The sequence below is a fragment of the Anguilla rostrata genome, chromosome 17 (assembly GCF_018555375.3).
Source record: "Anguilla rostrata isolate EN2019 chromosome 17, ASM1855537v3, whole genome shotgun sequence".
In the NCBI taxonomy this organism is placed as follows: domain Eukaryota; kingdom Metazoa; phylum Chordata; class Actinopteri; order Anguilliformes; family Anguillidae; genus Anguilla; species Anguilla rostrata.
In genome coordinates this window covers 23,784,811-23,798,812 of record NC_057949.1, presented here as the reverse complement: position 1 = coordinate 23,798,812, position 14,002 = coordinate 23,784,811, and the positions used below count along the sequence as shown (strand labels likewise).

At 46.4% G+C, this 14,002-nt stretch overlaps 1 protein-coding gene across 1 annotated transcript in view; it reads right to left on the bottom strand.

The window, feature by feature from the left end:
* LOC135242970 (protein sidekick-2-like) overlaps positions 1–14,002 on the bottom strand; it is a 69,344-nt gene that overhangs the window by 34,915 nt on the left and 20,427 nt on the right. The gene's annotated exons all lie outside the window — the stretch shown is intronic.

Genomic DNA, 14,002 nt, shown 5'->3' with positions numbered 1-14,002 from the left:
CACACACACACACACACGCACATGCACACACGCACACACGCACACGCACGCACACAGCCTGCCTCTCGCGTTCCTCTGACCCAATAGAGCAGAACGGCCACCCACTTAGCACTGCGACAACACAAACTGATAGCCATTAGAGAATGGCAGCTGGAGCGTTTAACGTCTCGCTGAATTACTGAAACAGTACGTCTGGTAAACTGTGTGTGTGTGTGTGTGTGTGTGTGTGCGCATGTGTGCACGTGTGTGTACGTGTGTGTGTGTGTGTGCACGCACGTGCGTGGGGTGTATTAAATGCACAAACATAATAGATAAGGTACTTCTTTGCACCTACAACTGCAAAAATAAAAGTGAGATGCATGTAGAGTAGTGTCTTGTAACATGACGTGTGGCGTGGGGTAAAGTGTTATATGCAACATGTATGTGGGGGAGGGGGGAGTGGTGTAATACATGTGAGATGCATGTGGGGTGGTGTAATTCATGTGAGATGCATGTGGGGTGGTGTAATACATGTGAGAGGAGTTGTGCTTTGGGGGGTAAATGTGGTTCCTAGTGCATATGCGGCAGAAATTCGTATGTACCCCCCAGGGTGAGCAATTCGGCTGCAAGTTGACTTTTCAGGTTAGCGATAATATGACCCCACAGGGAGAGAGATCCTGGGTTGGGCCGTTAAATGTACCATTTCGCCTTAATGGCTGCAATAATAAAATCAATAAAAGTACATAAATAGGCTGCGCAGCTAGCCCAAGTAATGTAATGAGAGACTGAACGTTCCATTCAGTCGAGCAATGGAGCAAGAAGAACCCTTTGCCTCCACATCTCTGGGGCTCCGCCCCCAAACATCTAAACCCAGCCCAATTCCCCTCCCCAAACCTCTACAACCAACCAAATTCCTCTCCCCAAACCTCTACAACCAACCCAATTCCACTCCGAAGACCTCTAAACCCAGCGCAATCATGTAACACATCACTGAGATGCTTACATTCTTGTGAACCTGACCATATGTGTATTTGTTTTTTGTTTTTTTACTCTTAAACAAATTCAAACAATTAGTTAATCCGATTAATCTCATAAACCCCATATTATAAAACAACCCAGGTGCCTCCCATTACCACTCTCCAATTCCCCTAAAATGAGCCCAAATGGCTTACATGACAACAGATAAATTATAATACATAGACAGCCAATCCAGTATTAATTAAGTCCAAGCAAAGGTGACTCCGGTCACGTACAGAGATGGGCAGGAACACCAATGGGTGGACAGACAGGCAGGATTAAATATGTGATTAGAATGTTCTTAACTGAACATACCAGTGCTGATGTAACAATCCCTACTGGTAATTGAAAGCATTTGAGTTCTAGAACACTGACTCAGAATTCTGGAAACAAAAAAAAAACATTCCTGAAAGCCTCCTCTTCAAAGGGTTAAAGGCACTTGTGAGAAAAGAGGAACAAATTCAGGGTGAAGACAGAGCACAGGAGCCGCAGGCCCCACGAAAACAAATAATATGTGCAGTTTGTGCTGACACATCCTCTTTACCTGCAAACCCTCTCTTTCCCTCTCTTATCTCCCCTCCCGCCCTCCCTCGTTCTTTCTTTCCCTCCTCTTTGCTCCTCCCCCTCTGCCCAGCTGACAGCCAAGGGGAAAAAGCAGTTGGTTCCATATTGCTCATTAAGTACCAGAGGCTAGATCACACGAGTTAACAATAAACACAACCAACAGGAGATCAGATTAATCACCAATCAGGGTCGGACACGCCGATCACATGATGTAAAGAGAAAGTAAGGGAGAGAGACCTCATTGTATTTTGGCTGGCTAATCCAACTAAATACAACTTGGCAAATAGACTGCCAGGAAAAAGACCAGGGGTATCCTTTAATGTTGTGGGTGCGGCCTAATCCTGCAACACTGTTCCACAGCCGACAGACAGGGACAACCAACCAAACAAAATAATACAAGGAAACCCTCAGAGCCTTGCCTACCACGGTATTCAGCACGCCACAAGCCCATTCTCAGATACTGAAAATGTTCCCACTTCTAAAATGCAAGTTTAATGTGGCCTTGGAAGACATGATGGAAGCCAGAACAGGAAATGAGATGTTTTGTCATGTTCCCCTACGCATTCGGTGCATGACTGAATGGCGGCTCAGACTAATGTGAGTGGATGTCACAGAGTAAGTGGGAGAAGGAAACAAAACTTTGGAAGATTTATCAAAACTGAAATCATCCAAAAACAATCTTTAATGAATCTGCAGTGGGTATATGGGATACACAGACAGACAGGCAGGCAGGCAGACAGAGGCAGACAAAAACAGACAGGCAGGCAGACAGAGGCAGACAGAGAGGCAGACAAAGACAGACAGGCCGGCAGGCAGGCAGACAGACAGACAGGCAGGCAGGCAGACAGACAGGCAGAGAGACAGACAGGCAGACAGACAGGCAGACAGACAGGCAGACAGAGGCAGACAGAGAGGCAGGCAGGCAGGCAGGCAGAGAGACAGACAGACAGACAGACAGGCAGGCAGGCAGGCAGGCAGGCAGGCAGGCAGGCAGGCAGACAGACAGGCAGGCAGGCAGGCAGGCAGGCAGGCAGGCAGGCAGGCAGGCAGACAGACAGGCAGACAGAGGCAGACAGAGAGGCAGGCAGGCAGGCAGGCAGAGAGACAGATAGACAGGCAGCATGGTACAGGGAGCACTAACCCCGCCCAGCTGCAATAGTCTCTCTCACCCCGTCCTGTCACCCCTATCAGCACCACGGACAGAAGCCACAGCCCAGAGCAACAGAGCATGATCAGCAGTCTGATTATTGAATTACTGGGAGCCAGCCATCATCCATCACCAGTGCCAGCTGAAGGCAATCAAGACCTGGCTGGCTCTCCTACAAAAAGGCCCCCGCCCCAACAGACGGGGAAGCGTGCGTCTCCAACGCATCAACAAGACTAACACTTGTGCTTATATCCTTCATCCCCCCTCAGAGACAGACCCTGGACAAGCAAACCCCTGGTGACTCTGATCCTCTTGGGATTCTCCTCTGGCACTGTAATCCCCAACTCCCCCCAGCCCCCACACCGACCCCCACCCCCACCCCCACCCCAGGACCCCGCCCGCCCTTCCCTTCTAAAACGGAGTTAATGTTCCTCGCCTATCTCCCCCGCCCCAGGGGGCTCAACCGTGTCGTCCCTTTGCTGTTCCTCACACGGCCCCTTTTCCACAGATCCCTACATTAAGGGCCTCACCACAGCCAGCGTCCTTTGCCCGTCGTCCGACCCCAATCGTGAGAGAGATCTGAAGAAGGCAAAGGGACAGCGAGGGGTCACCAACTCCATTACGAGTGGAGCTACCAAGCCCCGCGACCCACCTACTCTCATCAGCTCCTCAAAACACCCTGTTCCCCTGAGCGAAACAGCACGTAAGGCTCAGGCCTCTCAGTTACTTACAGAATAAAACAGCTCCACCCAGGTAGGGTTTCATGAAGCCTCACTGGCCACTTAACTAGATTTAGGGGGAAAACGCTGAAAATAGGGCTAGTAAAAACGGAGGGAAAATGCCATTCCTAAAGCGGTAAGTGCAGCAATAGTTTGTGTTAATTACACAGACTCAGCCATCTGCGGTGATTATCCACACTTGCCTAGATTGTTAGGGCTTAATTACCTGAAAAACAGAAAAAAACAAAACATATATATATATATATATATATAGAACCATGCTCTCTCAACCTGCACTCTAAGTTTTCAGTTGTGTTTCAATGCACAGAGGGAGTATAAACACCTGGTATTAAGATTTAGCCAGTTAGCTTCTCAAAATGAAAACAAGGCAACCGCACGCCCCCAAAGTACCACAAAGTCGTTAACGGTACACTCGTGCGCCGGTGGCCGTGCATCGCTTCCTTAAAAAAAAGAGATGCCGTAGCAGCGCGTTTAGCGTCAACGGCCAACGTTCAGTCGACATTTCTCGCTCTCGGTTATCGGTCAGAGTTGAGGACAAGCGTCGATTCGCCCCAGCCGCCGTTTGTGGCAGGACACCGGGCGTCAGGAGCAGCCCAGCCGGGCTTGGCGGCCCGTTCAGCTCATCGCAACGTTCTTAACAGCCTTGCTCACGCAGGGAGGCTTACACAGTTTATATATATATATATATATATTTTTTTTTTTCCACATAACTCATTTATACAGCTGGCTATTTACCGAGGCAATTTATGCTGAGTGCTGTGCTCAAGGGCGTGAGCACACAACTCCTTAATCGCTACCCCGCAGGCTTCCACGAGAAGAAAGGATTACAGGAAACCAGTTTACCTCAGACTAATTTAAAGTAGTACCGCATCAATTTGCACATTCTGAAATTAGTATTGTAATAATAATAAAACGAAAAAAATGCATGAGGAGTTTTTTTTAATTTTTTTTTTTTAATAATAACTCATTTCCAACCCTAATTCTGGCATTTCTTACATTATGGAAATTAATTATGTAGGCTATTTCCAGGCCTCCCTCATCAAAAGATCATGTAGCCGGACCACAATATGAACAAGTCACTGTGTCAGAGAAACGGCACCTCTTGTTTCATAACTAAGTTTGTATTTCTGTATGTCTCAAGGTTCACTGGGGCATAGTGGCAGAGAAGGTGTTAGCCGGCTTGCATCAGCTTTAGTTATTTAGTGGAAATCCAGCTCAACTTCATGGCTAGATTCATGTTGGGTGTGCACGCAACAGACCATAGAGTTGCACTGCGAAAGGTGTACATTTTGCTCTCGCATGGGACCAGTCTTCCTCTAGACAACCTCTGTCCGCTGAGAAAGGGTGCATTTCACTGCAGGTGAAAATCACTGTCTGTGGGGTCCCTATTCATGGTGTGTGGAAGCATCCACTAAGTTTAGCCTCCCCGCCCGGCACACACAACTCCAAGCATCTGTCTCAGATTACTCGCATTACCTCCGATTCAAGCCTTTTCTTAGCATTAGCACCTCTGTCTGTCTGCCGTCGAAGTGATTCCAACAGACACGTTTATTTTAAGATCATTCATTCAAGGGGCATGTGCAAAGACATTATTGTGGCAATGAATATTCTGCACTGCGACGCAACACAGGAAGCTCACGCCTCAAACTAGAACCTCCTGTTGTTAGGAAGAACAGCAGCTGCAGAATCTGTGGTGACACCTTTTCTTATTACATTCCAATTACGTAGAATGGAACTCAAATTTGAAACTGCCATTTTCAACGTTCATCCCAACCATCCAAAACAAAAATGCATAAACTCCTGTTTGTCATTTACAGCCCAGTGTGGGGAGCTCAGCTCCTTGCAAAAAACCGCACCACGGGTAGTGTACCATCGCCATCACACTGCCGACACAAAAAACCTCACCGGAGTTCAAAACGTGATCACGCGCCACAAATCATACATGAACCAACAGACTTTCTCTACACAGCTAAAGAAAACGGTTCAGCTTCAACCAGAGGAGCAGCAAGCTGAAAGCAATGTGCTGTTCACTTCCCAGAACCCTTAGTTCTCTGCTTTATAGAGATGTCATTTGAACGCTGACACCTTTTTTAACAATCAAACACCAACGAAGTGGCTTGTGATGTGCTGCTAGGTGTGTTTTTGTTAAGAGGTGAGAATGTCATTTCAAACTAATGCAGTTACAATGAATCCCAAAATCCCAAGTTCTTCAATCCCATGAACCAAAAAAAAGAAAATGTATTATGTTCAAATAAACCACTAATGAGGTGTTTCCCTTTTTTATTTATTTTTTTATAATTTTTTTTAGTACAAACACACTGCCAGCAACACCCTCCTTTCACATTGATTTTAGCAGTACATAAGGATATGACCCCAGGACAAGTGAAAGCCAAATGCACATTTTAATTAACAGCTCAGTCAAACCTAAGTTAAACTGACACACAAAAAAAAACTTGTATAGCATTCACAATGAATATTACATATGTCTATTACACAACTGAAACCATCACAGTCATAATCCCATGGTGTAATAAACTGGTTTCAATAAGTGATAAACAAAATAAATAAAGCTGAACCTAGCTACATTAGATTCACAAAGCTGAGGGGGTCACACCAGCTGAATCATTAAAACCTTCCTGATCTGGCGATAAACGCATTAATTCATCTCGTGATTCATGAAGCTGTTGCTAGAGACTTTAGAATGAAAATTCTGGTACTATGTCGTCCAAATGGTTTATATATCGTCATGGTAGTTGTAGTTGTATAAACCGTAGCCCAACACTCCGGTCCATTGGGGGCATCTTACTACAGACAGATCCACACTAACCAACCATATTATTGCACTAGCTTCGGCTTGCTTACCCAATGTGCAGGGCAGCGGGTTAGGGCAGCGGGTTAGGGTTGGGTTAGGGTTAGGTGCTGATGCCTTTCTCATTGGTCTGTATGCTTCCGCTGCCTAGCACATCTGGCAGTGATGCAAACCCTCACATCCTCACACTGTGTTTCAGCAGGGTCGCGGCCTGCATGTGGGCCAGGCAGTCAATCCACTCCGTTCCGTGATCCACTGAAGACCTGCGTCTCAGTCGAACCCGTGGTCCCTGGTATCCTCCGGTGCCATTATGGTCTCCTCTTCGACTCTGACGCAAAAGGGGCCTTAGTTCATAGCCCTGGTTGCTATCCAAGATTTCCAGGCAGGTCAGTAGGTCAGGAAACCAATCTCTTTTTTCACCATTTTCATCCCCAACCTACCTCTCAATGGGTGGCAGTCACAATACTGGAATGTAGTGGAAAAAATTAAAAATAAATAAAATCCAGACTTGTAACTCAGGGGTAGGCTGGTGCCAATCTCAAACTAGCAACTGCTGTTGTGCTTTTGAAATGTCCAGAGTACAATCTCCATAAGTATAAATGTTTAAAGCAATAGCTGTGTGAAGGCTGTCTGCACACAAGCATCTGCTAATAAAATAGTATGTCAACAATGAGACAATCCAACACACTCCTCTCCACTCCAGTCTCAGCCTGCTATTCCAACATACCCCCACCCCTTCATTCTCACCCTGCCATTCAAACACACCACCACCCTTTCATTCTCATCCTGCCATTCAAACATACCCCCACCCTTTCATTCTCACCCTGCCATTCAAACACACCACCACCCTTTCATTCTCATCCTGCCATTCAAACATACACCCACCCCTCCTCCTCACCCTGCCATTCAACAACACCCCCTCCCTTTACCCTGCCATTTCAAACATACCCACCCTCTTGTTCTCACCCTGCCATTCAACCATACCCCCACCCTTCATTCTCACCCTGCCATTCAAACATACCCCCACCCCTCCTCCTCACCCTGCCATTCAAACATACCCCCACCCCTCCATTCTCACCCTGCCATTCAAACATACCCCCACCCCTCCATTCTCACTCCGTGCCGATTCAAATACCCCCCCCTTCTTCACTTCTCACCTGCCTTCAAACATCCCTCTCCTTCTTTCTCACTGTGCTGTTCCAACACACTCCCTCCCCTCCATTCTCAGCCTGCTATTCCAACACACGCCCTCCCCCTCACCTGACATTTAGCGAGGAGGAGCACCACGTGTTTGATATCGGAGTCTGCTCCCTCCGCTCTGGTCCACTCTGAAGCCACGCCCGTGCTACCGAAAGCCATGAATAAGTGATGGAGCGTGCTCCACACAGACCGCCGCCCCGTTCTGCTGCCACCGCACGCAGCCGCCGGCACCGCCTGCGTCTCTGCAGGCAAACGGCCCACGAGAGCTCCCCCCAAAAATCCTAGAGCCATCAAAGGCTCTGAGGCACAAGTTTGCTGTTGAGCCGACAGAAGTGAGACTCGACTCATCGAATGACGAAAGGGCTTACAGAGATGAACTCTCCTCCGCGGCAAACTTCTGTCGCTTTAACAGCCTGCGGCTTAGCGTCGCAAAAAAAAAAACGAAAGAACTGCTTGTGGGCTTTTGCAAAGGAGAGTTACTACCGATGCTCTTTAACGGTCAAGCGGAGGAGCGCGTGGACAGTCTTAAATTCCTGGGAGCAACAATCTCCTCCTCTCTTAAAGGACATCATCATCATCATCATAAAGAAAGCAGACCAGAGACTCTTTTCCTAAGACAGCTCAAGAAGTTCAGGGTGTCGAGAGAGGGGATGGTTCAGTTTTACAGAGCAGTAATACAGTCCACTCATACCTACTCAATAACGATCCGGCACAGCAGCACTACTGCGCGCCAGAAAAAAAATAATTATCTGGATGGAATTGTACATACAGCTTCCAAGATCATAGGCGCTGAGCTCCCATCTCTCCCAGTTATCCACCACACCCAAAATGAGCTGCAAGCACCGGAAATTGTAAATGACCCCACGCACCCAGCTGACCCCGTTTGATCCACTCCACTCAGGTAAAGGTACAGGTAAAACGCTTAGGAGAATAAAATCCAGATCATCACGCTTTATCTGGTTTTTTTATTTATTTTTATTTTTTATAAACGCCTCACAGGTCTGTACCAAGACTTTACGACGCGGGACTGCAATGCCAGTGATTTACGCAACTGAAACGTGCATGCGCATAATTTTAAATAATGCTTTTCCGCTTTAAGTGTGTGTGTGGGTGCATGTATTTATCATAAGTGTATGTATTTATTCTGAGGGGGTTCAAAGGGAGGGGTTTGAAACTAGGACGTCTCCGTCTTTGTATAATTCATGTTTTGGGGGCAGACCGAGACAAAGTTCTATCAACCGCTAAGTTGATTTGGCAATAAAGTAGTGAATTGAACTGATCTATGTTAGGGATGCAACAGTACATATAAATAAAACCAAATAATTCGATTAGCCACCCACAAAAATGAATTGTGCATGTGTTTGGCTCATTTTGGTTGCTTAAAAAAATTAGAAACAGGAACTCACAACTGTGCGGCTTTTTAAAATTTATTTGACATGTAAAGGTTAAACTGGCCATTTCTTTTGTGAAATAAGAAATACAAAGAACTATTTGTACAGGTGAAGTTGCGGTGAGTGCAGTTTATAGCTGAAGGTAGTCTGTCAGTTTATGAAATGGCAATTACATGGGAAAAACAAGTGAGACGATCCTACAACAAGCCTTGAGCTTCATGGATTTAGTATTAAAAACAGTAGTGATGGGGGGGGGGGGGGGAGGTGGTGGATAAAAGAACGTCTGTGTGCAAAAATTGCTTCATAAGTGCGTCGTATGATTATTAAACACATCAAACATGATGGTCCATTTGCACCGACATCACGATGGTGTGTCTGTTACAAGCACAAGAAGCACAAATGTAATAGCCTACCTGAAGCGTCGCTTTCCCTTTCGAGAGAAGTAGCAAACGTTCGATTAATTTTAATACAGTATACTGTATGTAAATTTCAAGTGGAAAAACCTATTATTCGTTTCTTTAATCTGAGATTCTGTTAACACAGTCTAATGCAGGTAGAGTTTATGCTGCATTTTATGTTCATAACCTCATAGCCAACAATGTGGGTAGTATTTTCTACTTCTAAAAAGGCACTTTTCCTTTGGAAAGAAAACCCGTGAAACCCCGTTTGTGCTCAGGCTTTTGAAAATGATTACATTTTAACAACCATTTTAAATAACATTTTTGTCAAATAATCGAAAATGAGATTGAGAAAAATGAGAAATGCCATTGACAATGTCTGTACTTTCTTCTCTGCTTTACCAGAAATGTACAGAACAGAACTAAAACCGTGACACCAACACCATGAAACGGTGTGACCCGTTGCACCCCTAATGCATGTGTACGTGTGTAATGGAGCGCACCCTCCGTCCGTGCTAGTACTTTTTAAAAAAAATTATTTATTTATTTTTTTTAAGATCTGGTTTTAACTGTGTATCTGCCTATGGTGGCGGTTGTTTGTCGCGAATAGGCTACGCCGCTTTCATAAATGTAGTGGGCAAAATCTATGTTTGGCGGTTTGTCAACTCTAACACATTCGCTACCATAATGTACAGCAAATAACTTAAACATACACATCTGGTTTCAAACATGATCATCTCCAAAGTTCACTGTAAAATCCGCTCACCAAACGTCCTCGTAACGTGTGTATGTATGGGATTGAATTATTTGGCAGATGCTTCTGTTGAGAGACTTGCGCGGTTGTCTTGGCGAGGTTCAATGGCGAACAAAACAGTGAGGTCCGTACAGAAGGTACGTATGGAAAAGCAAGCATTACGTGAGCGACAAAGCATTAAATGAAGCTCTTACTGAATGAAACCTGCTAGGACCGTGCCATTGTTCAGCTTACATGCCGCGCATCTGCATGAAAGCAACAGTGTTTTACAGTTGTCCTAGACAGACGTGCTGAGTAGCCCACCTGAAGAGGACTGGTGGCCTTGAATCCAAACACCATGCTCGGAGAATGAGTGCCCTGTCAGAGCCATGTTATACAGCCTCACACTTCTGCCAGAGCATGAGGAGAGAGCCATGTTATACAGCCTTACACTTCTGCCAGAGCATGAGGAGAGTGAAGACAGAGGCGTGTAGTGTAGTTTACTCAGGCCATCGCACAGGCCGCCAAAGCTTTCCTGCCAGCTTGTCTGCCCCAGCAGTGCCAACTGAATCAATCGGCTCTGCAAATAGGTAAGACCTCCGAATCCAGTATGGATTGGTCACTAATCAATACCCTGACTGAAAAAAGGAGTAGAGAAAAAAAATCAATGATTACAAGACCGGTGTCTGGGGGGTGGGGGTGGTATTTTACACTTCGAAGAGGGGGCTATTTCATTTTGTTCTAAATTTATGGAAATCATCCACCGCCGCCCCCCCCCACCCCACACACACACACACATACCTATACACACACACACCCAACCCCGCCGACCAGCCAACCCGCACAACATTCCCACTGCTGCCAAGTTGTCTCCACTGTCTCTCCCATCTCCTGCCAAATCAATGAAGCGCAACACAACCCTGCTCCACTCCCCGGAGTCGCCCCTGCAAAGCAGCCTTCTGAAAAGACCAACCCAGCTGGAACTGTGGATCACAGGCGTGAGAATTCTCAGCTGCAAATAAAACGTAACGAACTGAAGAAAAAAAGTAAACCAAAGCAACACAACCCCCAACATGGGCCTGTAACCGCATTTACTGGTAATTGCCTAGCTGACAATTCAAATGCTAAATAAAACCCCTTAACCTGAACAAATGAAGTGTCTTGAAACATAACATCACACAGCCCCTGAGAATAATAATAATAATAATAATAATAATTTTCATTGATTGAACAGCACAAGGTGCTTCACAAAATACATGAAGAAAACAAAATTACATCAGCTAAGCAAGACAATGACAATAAAACAAACTTTTTTTTAGTTTTATAGAACATAACATAACCAATTATTTCCTGACTCCACTTTTAATCAGGGTTGCCAGACCGTGTAGAAATGCATGGAAGTCAAGATAGGAATTTTAGAAAGAGTTACAAAATAAAAGAATCATGGAAAATGGGAGTCCCCTGAAGATGGGGGGGGGTTTGAAGAACAATTTTGGGAAATTTGGCAACATTGCAAATAATCACCTGCTTTAACTACCCCTGTCCTAGACGGAAGAAATGCAAACAGCTCGGGGGACTCAGAAGAAAAATTCACATCATAAAACCTTCCAATTTAGCGCAACCTTTGTGCTACCATCCATTTCGAATCTTGTAACCAGGGGATAAAATGACTTTGGCGCACTGCAACAACCGGGGGTTCTGCAAGCAATGGAGGCTAATATAATGCAAATGAGCATGACAAGTTTTCTTAAAAATAAAAGCTGGGGTATGCAACATTAATTACAAAGGGTGGAGACAGGCAGAGCACTGATCTGGCCTTGTGGGAAGAGGGGCAGTGCAGTGCATCAATGTGTGATTTACGAGGGACATGCAATGTGCTGGGTGAGTGAGTGGGGGGGGGGCACATATTATTTGCAATATGTTTTGTGCCCACTAAGAGGCCCAGTGCGCATTAATCTTTCAGAGGGTCCAGAAATTCTGGCAACACTCCCCTGCCCTGGATCACGTGCGCAAGCCTAGAGACGCCGATCTGGAAACAGAATTTCGACAGTGTTTACTGCCTCATCTTTTCCGCCGCGCGGCAGCTGACTGTGCAGTTTTCACTCGCCGTTGTCTGTCACCGCAATTCGCCGTCGTAATTCTGCCTTTGGGTGGAAGCCAGACGAAAGGTCCCCAAACGTGAAATGACCGGGACAGAAACGCACGAGCATCTGCTCACGATGCTTATCCGCTGGCAAGCACAGGTGCGTTCTGGGAGCAGAGCTCCCTTGTGCTGCAGGCAGCGGTTTAAGTCTCAGGGTTTTTATTAGCCGTGCTGAGCTTTCAGGCCCGAACGAGCGTTTCCCCTCCGTCAGCAGCCGGCTGAGCCAGAGCTCTCAGACGGTCCAACAGGGACACCACCGCCCGCCTGCAGCGGCTGAGTCATAAATTACTTAACAAATATATACACGTGCACATATCTGCACATGCTTAAAAATGTGTGTGCGTAAGAGTGTGTGTGTGTGTGTGTGTGTTGAGACCATTGGAGCGGCTAACTTGATAATACAGAAAAATAACTTAAATAACTTATTTCACTTAACTTAAATGCATTTTCCGTTTTATCAGGTTAACCCACTCTAACGGCCCCAACCCCGTAAGATTGGCCGCTGAAGTGTCACAACATAAGCCCAGATTTGGGAAGAGCACAAGCTTTCAGGAGGTGGTCTGGCACTTATCAAAGGCCTTCCTTTCCTCTTGCAGAATGCCTGTGCGTTATGATGGGTCGGTGGCACAGACGAATGAAGCCTCCCATTGTAGGTAAATGTCAGGAGTCAAACCCACAGGCAGCCTACGCTGGAATTCCTGCTGGCTTCAACATTCACAGAAACAACACAGAGGCTCTTTGGGATTCTATTTACCAAACTGATCTGGACCAGTTCGTTCCCTCTACCCCATACATTCCTCCACGTATATATGTCCTGGATTCACAGCATCCTACTGTGACCTTTGACCGAGGAGCCAATTGCCATGTCAATGATTCCTTGTATTACAAACAGATCCAAACATCAGAGTCTGTGCAAAATGCTTCAGGACATAAAAATTCATAACGGCTGGGTGTTGATAAGACAGCCAAGCAGCAGCGAGGTTGTACAGCTTCCATGCAATCAATTGATGCATTTTTGTCAATCACATGGAAGCTGCAAGCCTTGCTGCTGATAGGTTGTATTATAGAGAACAAGTAGTGATGTTTCTTTTCTTCCAGGAAGCATGACACGTGGCCTCTGGATGCTTACTACAAAAACAGGTATAATCAAAAACAAAAAAAAAAGAATAAAAGAAAGGCAACAAATGGCATGGTGGCAATGAGAGTTACTGCAGTCGGTAATTATTGTTGTGGTGTATCGTCCAGCCCTAGAATCCAAACGCACACACTCCTATACACACACACACACACACACACACACACGCACAGACACAGAGACACACACACACGCACAGACACAGAGACGCACGCACACACACACACACGCACAGACAGAGACACACACGCACACACACACACACACACAGACACAGACACACACACACACGGGCACTGGGTGGGTGGAGGTGGGGAGAGGACGTGCATTGTGTCGGGAACATTTCCTGCACGGCAAATGCCAGCAGTGCCACCGCGCTGTCGTCCTGCTGCCTTACCGACCGCCGGTTGGCGTGACAATCGCTCAGACTGAAGTGCGAAGACGCGGCGAGGCTGGGCGGGAGGCACAGGAGCAGATGAAGCCGGGTGTGCGGCAGCAGGGAAAGGAGAAGGGAGATTCTCACAGAGAGACACAATCGCTGTGCGTACCCAGCTCTCAGGGGGTTAACGCGTCTGCGGCCAGAGTCCCCGACAAATCTCCCTCACAAAAAAAAAAACACACAATGGCTCCGAAAAGCTGGTTCAGCAGCGGGCTCAGGCGAAACCGCACGCCGCGATTAATAATAGACCCATTATCCCGCGCGGTAAGATCCCACTGCCAGATAAAAACCGTATTATTGTAGCCGT